The 9194-nt window shown below is 29.1% G+C and overlaps 1 protein-coding gene and 2 long non-coding RNA genes across 5 annotated transcripts in view; 1 reads left to right on the plus strand and 2 right to left on the minus strand.

Moving 5' to 3' along the window:
• The window catches only part of LOC136795095 (uncharacterized), a 219299-nt gene that overhangs the window by 79687 nt on the left and 130418 nt on the right, over positions 1–9194 (minus strand). For both annotated transcript variants that reach the window (XR_010842641.1, XR_010842640.1), the window contains exon 2: positions 1034–1133. This is a non-coding gene — a long non-coding RNA (uncharacterized lncRNA). The remainder of the gene's footprint in view (positions 1–1033; positions 1134–9194) is intronic.
• LOC106679083 (major facilitator superfamily domain-containing protein 12) overlaps positions 1–9194 on the plus strand; it is a 214742-nt gene that overhangs the window by 49087 nt on the left and 156461 nt on the right. The window lies entirely within an intron of this gene.
• On the minus strand, positions 2421–6601 carry LOC136795096 (uncharacterized). Its single transcript, XR_010842642.1, has 3 exons — positions 6552–6601; positions 3832–4018; positions 2421–3048 (listed from the first exon to the last, which is right to left on the minus strand). It is a non-coding gene; the product is annotated as an uncharacterized lncRNA (long non-coding RNA).

Raw genomic sequence — 9194 nt, forward strand, 5'->3', positions numbered from 1 at the left:
AAATAAAAAAAAAAAAAAAATGTTTTTTCCTGTTTGAAATAAATAACCAGTTCCCATTGTTAGCAATAAAGAACAATGAATAATTAGAAAGCTATTAAAGAATTTGATAAACAATTAAAGGAGAAAAGAGTAAAACGCCAAGAGCGCCTGATATGTTCTAATCGCATTCAAATATATGCACAGAGCTTCTTTATCTTTTGTTAAACTATTGTATTCTTGATATTCTGAGACAAAGTTGATATCCATTACTTTCATCCGGAGAAACTCTAAAATACGAATTATTGTGCTAAATATTGTGTGATGCGCGCACCTGATTTATTTTAAGACTAAAACTACAGCCTTTGTACATATGTTTACGAAAAGCGAGATTCTAAACACGAAATGTTTTATGTTTATTCCTATCAAGGTGGAAAATTCCAGCAAATTTATAGACTTAAATCCACCATTTTGTAAACTTTTCAAAGCCGGACTCTAAAAAAAATTTAATATTAATTTAATTCATGTATTAGCTAAAAATTAAAATGTTGCAGTATTAATTTAATTCATATATAAGTGTCATATTCATATTCAGTAGTGTGTTATATTCATACATAACTTAATAAATAAGTGTATATGCGAGTAAATAAAATTATGTTATTTAATTTATTAGACTTTTTTTTTATATACGATTTAATTGAAGCAATTAAACGATTTTCAGATTATAATTGTAGTTAAGAAGCCAGTTATTTTTTTGTTTTGTTTTGCCAAAGTAATTTTTTCTGAGCACTTAATTTATTTTCTTTTTACCGCTGGTTAATCCGAGGAGTCGGTTGAGTGGAGGCCGGTAAATACAACTTTGTATTTTATATCTTTATATAAGTGTATGTACATTTACTTGCGTTGTTAAAATTGTAAATTTCAATAGATAAAACTGTATATTTTTTATGATGAGATAATATTTATATTTTTATAAATTTTGTATATTTATAGTGTGGGAAAAAATAATTTTTTAAGTATATGGGAAAAATAAATTAATAAATAAAGTAGAATTTACCTTGAAGTATTGCTGCTACTGGTGAAACAGTGAACAATGATATCTGGCTTGGACCTTTTCCTTTGTCGTCCTAGTTCCTGATTCATTCTTCTCTAGTCTCCTACATTGGAACCAGATAAATGAGGTTTATTTAATTTTTTTTTTAACTTTAAGATTATTTAAGTAGTCGAATAATCCTATAATTAAAAAATATGTTTTGATGGATTTCTGGTAACGAAATAGGATATATCCCGACCGCGCTCTACGGTCAATGGAGGTCACTTTACGTCATATGGATGATAAAAAGTAGCTAGTTGTCAGTGCTAGGAGCCGCAGGCATTGAGGTATATATGGTATATTATATTCATGTTAATAATTCAATTTTATTACTGCAATTTTAATTGATTTTATTACTGCAATTTTAATTTTATATTCTATATTTAATTTTTTTATATTATCCCGATCGTTTTTCTTTTTTAAGAAATAATATTTGCAGGACTTATCCTATCCGATGAACGATATAAGCTTGGCCACAGTTTTTAAAAATAACTTTAACCAAGATAACAATTTAGTTATAACTCCGATCGAATTCTGTATTTAATTATTGAATTATACAGAATTAATCAAAATGTGCGTACTAGATTGAGACAATTTTTTAACGTATATAATAACTTAAAAAACTAACTTAAATGAACGAATTTCATGAAGATATTAATTATGTATAATTGAAAGATAAATTGAGGTTATATTAACCACAAAAAATAATTGTAACTGAATATATTTTAAATAAAGTTACTAAAAAACATGGATTAGTTAAGAAGTATTACTCCAACGTGGCAGGCTTACTCAGTTATATGCAATCATTCTATTGCCATCGGGCATCTTCAACTATGATGCTTTATAAGTACACGCCCACCAACCAAGTTGGAGTAGTCTTTCTGACCTGTTACCTAAAAAATAACTTAGGGGTATGTTTGTTTTATATTATATCATATAAATATATACATATATAAACCCAATTCCATTGTTGTTTTTTATAAAAATAAATAACTGATGAGTTAGTGTCCTATATTATTTTGTTCCCATCAGATAAACATTTATTATCGTTGAATGGAATCTTTATCGGTTTTTTAATTAGGGATGTAAATTCCATTATGATACAATAAATTTAAAAAATAGTAACACTAAAAACGATTGCTTTATTAATGTTTTTAAAAATACAATTGCATATTTATCGAAATAATGCCATGCATTGATTACTTTTATATTTCAGGAGTTTAATTCCACTTTTTTTGGTAATAATGAAACTTGAGACTTTCACATACCAGGATGTTGCTTATATAACGGGGAGAATTAACTATACATTTAATCATACTTAAGCTTACAAAGTTCATAATACAGTCATGATTGGCTTTGCCAATTATTCTTGTTAAGCAAAGCGGAAACAATTGAATTAAATACTGCTGGTCGTTGCAGTCGTCTTTCCCACTGTGTTATTGAAATTTTCCATTCCTTTTGCGGATGCGGTCGCTTACATTAAGGGGAGAAAAACGCCGCAAGCTTTTCGAAGAAACTTTTGTCCAAATAAACAAATTCGACATGATAGCTTAGGCTGATGATCCAATGGGGAAACACATAACTACACCCGGTAAATATTGATTTAAATAATAACATCCCTGTTACAGATTTCGATCAAATTGATTTGAGTAATTCTGCTTTATAAGCCAAACTTGTTTTGAACAGTTTCATCTAGTGTGTCTTCTTCCGTCATGAGAAAGCATGACATGATTCTTCCACAAAACCAATTTTGTTTTATAGTAAATTACAGAAAATATACAAACATTAAAAAAAACAATAATTACAGGGCTGCAACAGAAGCCCACTTACAGGTAAACGTAATACCCTGTTGCATTTCATCTTCTTCGACCAATTCGTGACCTTTTAATTGCCACTATTTCAATTCTCTCCTTCATTCGTAGTTATAATACTCTTCCAACCTTCAAATCCCGTATCTTCGACCATCTGTCCACCCAATTCTGGAAGAAAAACAATTAAAAGTTTCAAATAAGGTTTATATATTTTCTGTATTTAATGTTTCAGATTTTCATTTATAGTTGTAAATATGCATATTAGCAGAAATTGTATCTTTTCATTTATTATTTTTAGTTTAATTGTGTTTGATTTATTTTATTTATAATCAGAAGTTAGTCACCTTTTGTTTTATGATATGGCATATGGTTTTATTTTATTTGTTCTAATCTTATTGTATATATTCTGTTAATTATTGTTGTTCATTTTCATCTTTTCAAATTCATTATATTTTATGACGTTTTATAATTTCATTTTTATTTTGTATTTTACTCTAAGGCTCTAAAGCCTAATTTTGACGCATGTGATATAATTCTAAAGTGTTCAATCCCAGAGTAAATAAAGAATATTATTATTATTAGGACGTGGCAACGAACTTGGACTGCTTTGGATTATGATTAACTTAAAATCATTATTCCTGAAGAGAGGTGACTGTAATACTGCTCAAGGGCACCGTCAATTGATATTTTGATTTTTATGTAAGAAAAAAAAGTCAAAATATGTACATAAATATGTGTTTATTTTTACGTGACGTGAATATGTAATAAGAATATAAATATAAAATAAATCAATAAACTGGAAATAAAACTTAAAAAAGCCGAAAAATAAACAAAATGTAAAACCTTTTGATTAGTTAAAATAGAATTATAAAATAAAAAAAAAATCTTTTAATTGTTATGGTCATTTCACCATCACCGTTCTTCAACTCAAGAAAAAAAAAAAACTTATACTTATATATTATGTGAAGCAAATTGATTTCATGACGTGAGTGATAAAATAGAAGTGCCTAGGTGCAGGCAATGCTGGTCAATTCCAGAAAGATTTTTATATTGCAGAGTTCCTACTCCTGATTACAATAGTTCAACAATCCTGGCAGTATCGGTCCGACTGAGTGAACTCCTTAAAGCTTCTATTCTCCTATTACAATAGAATAAAATACCTGGTAGAATTGACTTAGGAAATGGCTATCCTATTATCATTATTATTATGAAATAAAATGAAAAATAGTATATTATTCTGGGACTAGGTCCATTTAGAACAATTACTAAGGTATTTTTAATTTTATAATTCCATATATTGGCCAGAAAACAGTGTGGCCACTCTTAATTATTACTTATATACAGAGAAGAAAAAAAAATGAAAACTAACCAAATAAATACATAAAAAACAAAACAAAAAGGTAATTACAAAATATCTTTACTATTATAATATTGGATTAAATTTGTTGAAGTAAAAGGTAGTTGAATAGAAGGATTTTAAACGTGGGAAGGGTTGGTAAATGGCGTGTGTTAGAGGGAATGGAGTTCCAGAGATATGCAGCTCGAATATTATGGATGAACTACTATTTTCTATCTTAAGCTATCAGAGGGATTCTTTATTGCTCCTCTTTTTAATGAGCTATAATTTAAGATTGTATCTTGATGCTAAAATGTGGATAATATAGCCCCAAAATAAATGATAACGAGTTTTTGAACTTATGATTGAATATCTTGAAAACTAAAAATTGAATTGCTTACTGTAAGTGAAGGAAATATTCAGTACTACATTATCTTTTTAATGAGCTATAATTCAAAGTTATGTCTTGATGCTACACCCAGTTAAGGAGGTGAAATGTAGATAAGATGGCGCCCAATTAATTGTTAGGGTATATAATTATAGTTATACGTTTGAACTTCTATTGCTGTCTGAGTATAGAGGGTAAGGGGTGGTCATATTTGTTTGTCTTGTCATGTTTCCATCCTAAACACTTTAATATTGCTAGAGTTAATTTAGTAAACGTAACCTAAACAATTGATAGATTTTTTAAAAAGATAAATTACTTTTAAGAAAGGTATACCATTAGAAAATACTACAAGAGGTGATACGAAAATTGACGCAGTATTTGCTAGACCTATTGAAAACATTTAATCAAATATTTACATTTTTTGTTGGAAGATTATCCGGGTGGCGGTCAATAAAGGTATCAAAATACTAAAAGAAAAAAAATTAACCAACGTTTCGCCCCACTTTGCAAGGCTCCGTCAGGGCTAAATGAAAAAAGAAGATACAAACACTATGTTTGTATCTTGGTGAGCCCATGTTTGTTTATCCATATTAAAAGAAGATAATTATAGTAATAAGTAATTATAATAATTATTTTAATTAAATAATAAGGAATTTTTGGATATAACTTCGAGTAGAAGCCTTTGTTGTGTCAAACTTCACAATAAACCATTAATCATTCATAATTATTTTTGGTTACTGATTATGACCATTAAAAATTAAATATAGCGTCATGTACTTTTTGAGCGTCATATATCTTTGAAACATCTCATGAAGTATTTAAAAACGAATATACAGTGTCCTACTGTATACGGAACCCTCCACCCCCTACCCCTATCCCATAGGTTCAACAATTTATGGAATTTCAATTTGGAAGAAGTTACGAGTTGACCGTATGAAGTAGATTGTAAGAAAATAGTCCGGGTGGCGGTCAATAAAGGCACCACAAGCTAATCATATCAACACTTACTAATAATACAAATGATAATATAAACTGTTCACTAACGGATAAAATATTAATAATTAAAATAAGAAATTTATTGTATTTTACTTAAATTTATATATTATTAATACAATTTTAATATATAATTTTATTTTTAGAAATTTCACTTCTGTATACCCGTCCCAAGACTGCCTATTTTTTTTTTTTTTAAATTGGAGTTTTTATGTCACTTAAGTCCTTATGTTCTCCAACTTATGGTAGGTATGACGGATTTCCTGCAGGATACCAATCGCTTCTTGCCGGTCTGGGGAAGTCGAGCTTTATTCCGAGGGTCCGCCACAAGACAAAAGTGATCCAGCACAAGCCGGATTAGAACCGGTGATTGATTTGGTGGTTCAACACTCTCGGACGACCTCCATGTGTCTTTTAGTTGTCAAAAACTAATCGTAGACGATTAAGGCACAAAATCGTTTCATTTCCAGTGAGTTAATAGACGAGGTCATTTAGATAATCTAATGAAAACCCGACAACTAAGTTCATTAACTTTTAAATCACTACATGTTTTTTGGGTCATTAATTGCTGAAAATAATAAATAATTTAGTACTATTTGTGTTGTAATTTTATTTTTGTATAAAAAAAAGAAAAAAAAAGTACCAATTTAAAGGGGAAAAATGCACAGATAAGAATATTTTACAAGTTTTAATAAAATGGTGAAACGTTTAAATATATATTAAATAAAATGGTAAATATGGATTAATGTATGTATTTAAAATAAAAATACCATTCTCTAATAAAAAAAAAATAATAGTCAATGAAATAGTTACATATAGGTTGGAATCTAAGACAATTATACATGTTTCCATAATTCTTAAGTTATTCAGCGTATTCCTTAATAACTATGAAATTCTGCTTATTTCATAAGATTTTATTAAAAATAATAATAACTTATTAAAACCTTTACTTACGTAGAATGAGAAGTATCTCATGGGTTGAGAAAATATTTCGTGCAAACTCATTAATGACTTTTAAGAAATGATGATAAATGACAAAAGAAAAAATTATTTGTATAGTCCCCACTCTTTGACTTGCTATCAATCACATCCTATGTGTCGGGTATCTAATTCACTGTTATTTACAGGTTGTTTGAATGTTTGAAGTTCCGTTTTTTGGATTTCGGTCTTGTAGATTTTGATTTCGCAAGCGGTTAAGGTTGACATGTATAAGGATAAGGTGTCAATTCACTCGTGTGTATTTTTTAATATATAGCTTTAAAAGTGTCTTCTAACAGCACAAGCATTCCAACTCGCTCTGTAGTTTTTGAAAATAAAAATTTCTAACAGATTTTAAAAATATATATATATATATATATATTTATACATACATATTCGGTAGTGTATACCGTAGACTAGAGTTGAGTTAATGTGTAACAACTCTGTAGGCCGACCTTAGTAAAAGTTAGTTAAAAGAAAGTTAGGGCAGTCTACGGTAATATATTTAAAATACGTTTACGTCTAAATCCAGTCAGAACTTATTTTTGTCAGATTTGCCACTATTCAAGCATTGTAGTGACCTTTAATTAATTCCTCAAGACCATAATATACCATTGCCACGCAAGTGTGCCTTAGATTATTAGAATCTTGCACATATAAATTAGGCAATGTGTAGTAAACTCTAAATATTTATTTTATCTTTACTCTTCAAAATGTAGTGATCTTGTATTAAGGTATAACCTATAATCTACAATCTAAAGTTGATTTATTATCACTTTTATGTTCGGTGACACCAACTTGTTTTCACGTGCAAACCAATCGCTAGTTGCAGATGTCATGCTAAAGAAGAGCTGGTGACAACACGTGGGTGTCATACGTCACCACGTGGTTTTTATTAGGGGTATTCATGATGTTGTGTTAAATGTTATAACTATAGGATTGTGAGCAGCCCTATTTAAAGTCATGGTAAACGTTAAATGCATAAGAGTCCCTAGCGGATTTTCTCAGCAACTTGTTGTATAAGCCTTTATGTTTATAAGCTTCCTTCCAGACCCTCATGTTATTGTTTACTTCAGTTTTGATTTAAGTAATTAATTAAAACATGCCTAGAGTGAGTGAAAAGTGGAATTTGTGTGAAAGTTTAGCTTATGAGTGTCTTATTGATCTTCAAACTTGTGAAGAAGAGAATGAAGATGAGCTAATTGACAACTGTATTGAAAGTCACTACAACTAATATGGCGGCGATCTCAACTGGTCTATTGTGTGACGTCATTCTCGATTTAACTGACCAAGTAACAGACTCTCAGCCATGTTAAATGTTATTTCGTTTTACCACGGCAAAAGAAGGCAATTTTTTTCGATTTAACACGAGTTTTTCCATTTAACACGCTTTAACATAGATCATGAATACCCCTATAATATCTTGTACGGAGGAGCTATGTTAAAGCTCGATTTTAGCATTTTTAATTCAGGTTTTTGCGGACCTGGTTTTTATGAAAAAAAAAAGACAGGCTACATAGTGATTGTAACTAAATCGACTGCATACCGTTATATATATTGTTAAATAAAATATATAGATTCCAATTAAAAAATAATTTACTGAACGTCAAGAGGATGCACCACTGGGTGCTATCTCCCTCATGCCAGCTCATGACATGCCTGGATAGAACATCTCATTTGCTGGTTGTGAAGTATATTTTCAGGTGCAAATATAAAAAAATTAAACATAAAAAAAATATATTAATTTTTACTTTATTTTCTGATAAACTGCTTCGGATTTAATAAAATATAATTTAGTTATATTCGACTAAGGAACCTCTGAAAACTAGTATCGTTATTTTTCTGATCTAATTTTTCTTTTTATATTTTTCTTTCATTTAATAAAAAAAAAAAAAATTGTTTTTACTTTACTTTTTTACTTAAGAAACTCTGACCTTTGTTCTAATCTCATTTCACCGGGATAAACCCCTTTTAGAGCATTCCAAGAAATTCTATGTCATCCACGAGACTTTGGAGTATTTATTTTTATTTTAATCAAGCACGGAGTAAAAAAATGGCGTAAGATCTGAGATTATGATTCTGAAAATTATTTTAAAAACTAGTTTTTTGTAAAGCTTTTATCTAGTGCGTCCTGTACTGTCCACTCAAGAGGCAATTCTATAGACTTTAATTGAAAATATATTGACAATTAATGAAATAAAATAACAATGCTCTTTGAAAGCATTCAAAGAAATTTTGCAATCCACAACTTTGAAGAATTTATCTTAAATTTAATCAAGTAAGGAGAAAAAAAATTGCCATAAGGTCTGAGAGGATGATTCCAAAAATTAATCTCAAAAATTAAAATTGTTTTCGGTAAAGCATGCTCTCGAATCGTTTTATCTGGTTTGTCTTGTACTGTCCACTCAAGAGTCACTTCTAAAATGCAGAATTTAATTTAAAATATATTGACAACTAATGAAAAAAAATAAAAAAATTCTCTTTAAGAGCCTTCATAGAAATTTTGCAATCCATGACTTTGAAGAATATATCTTAAATTCATTCGAGTAAGTAGAAAAAGATTGTCTTAAGATCTGACAGGATGATTCCTAAAATTAATTTTTTTTTTTTTTTTAGGCT

This window comes from Halyomorpha halys, unplaced genomic scaffold, assembly GCF_000696795.3.
Source record: "Halyomorpha halys isolate HHAL.00 unplaced genomic scaffold, Hhal_1.1 Scaffold176.1, whole genome shotgun sequence".
Taxonomy (NCBI): Eukaryota; Metazoa; Arthropoda; class Insecta; order Hemiptera; family Pentatomidae; genus Halyomorpha; species Halyomorpha halys.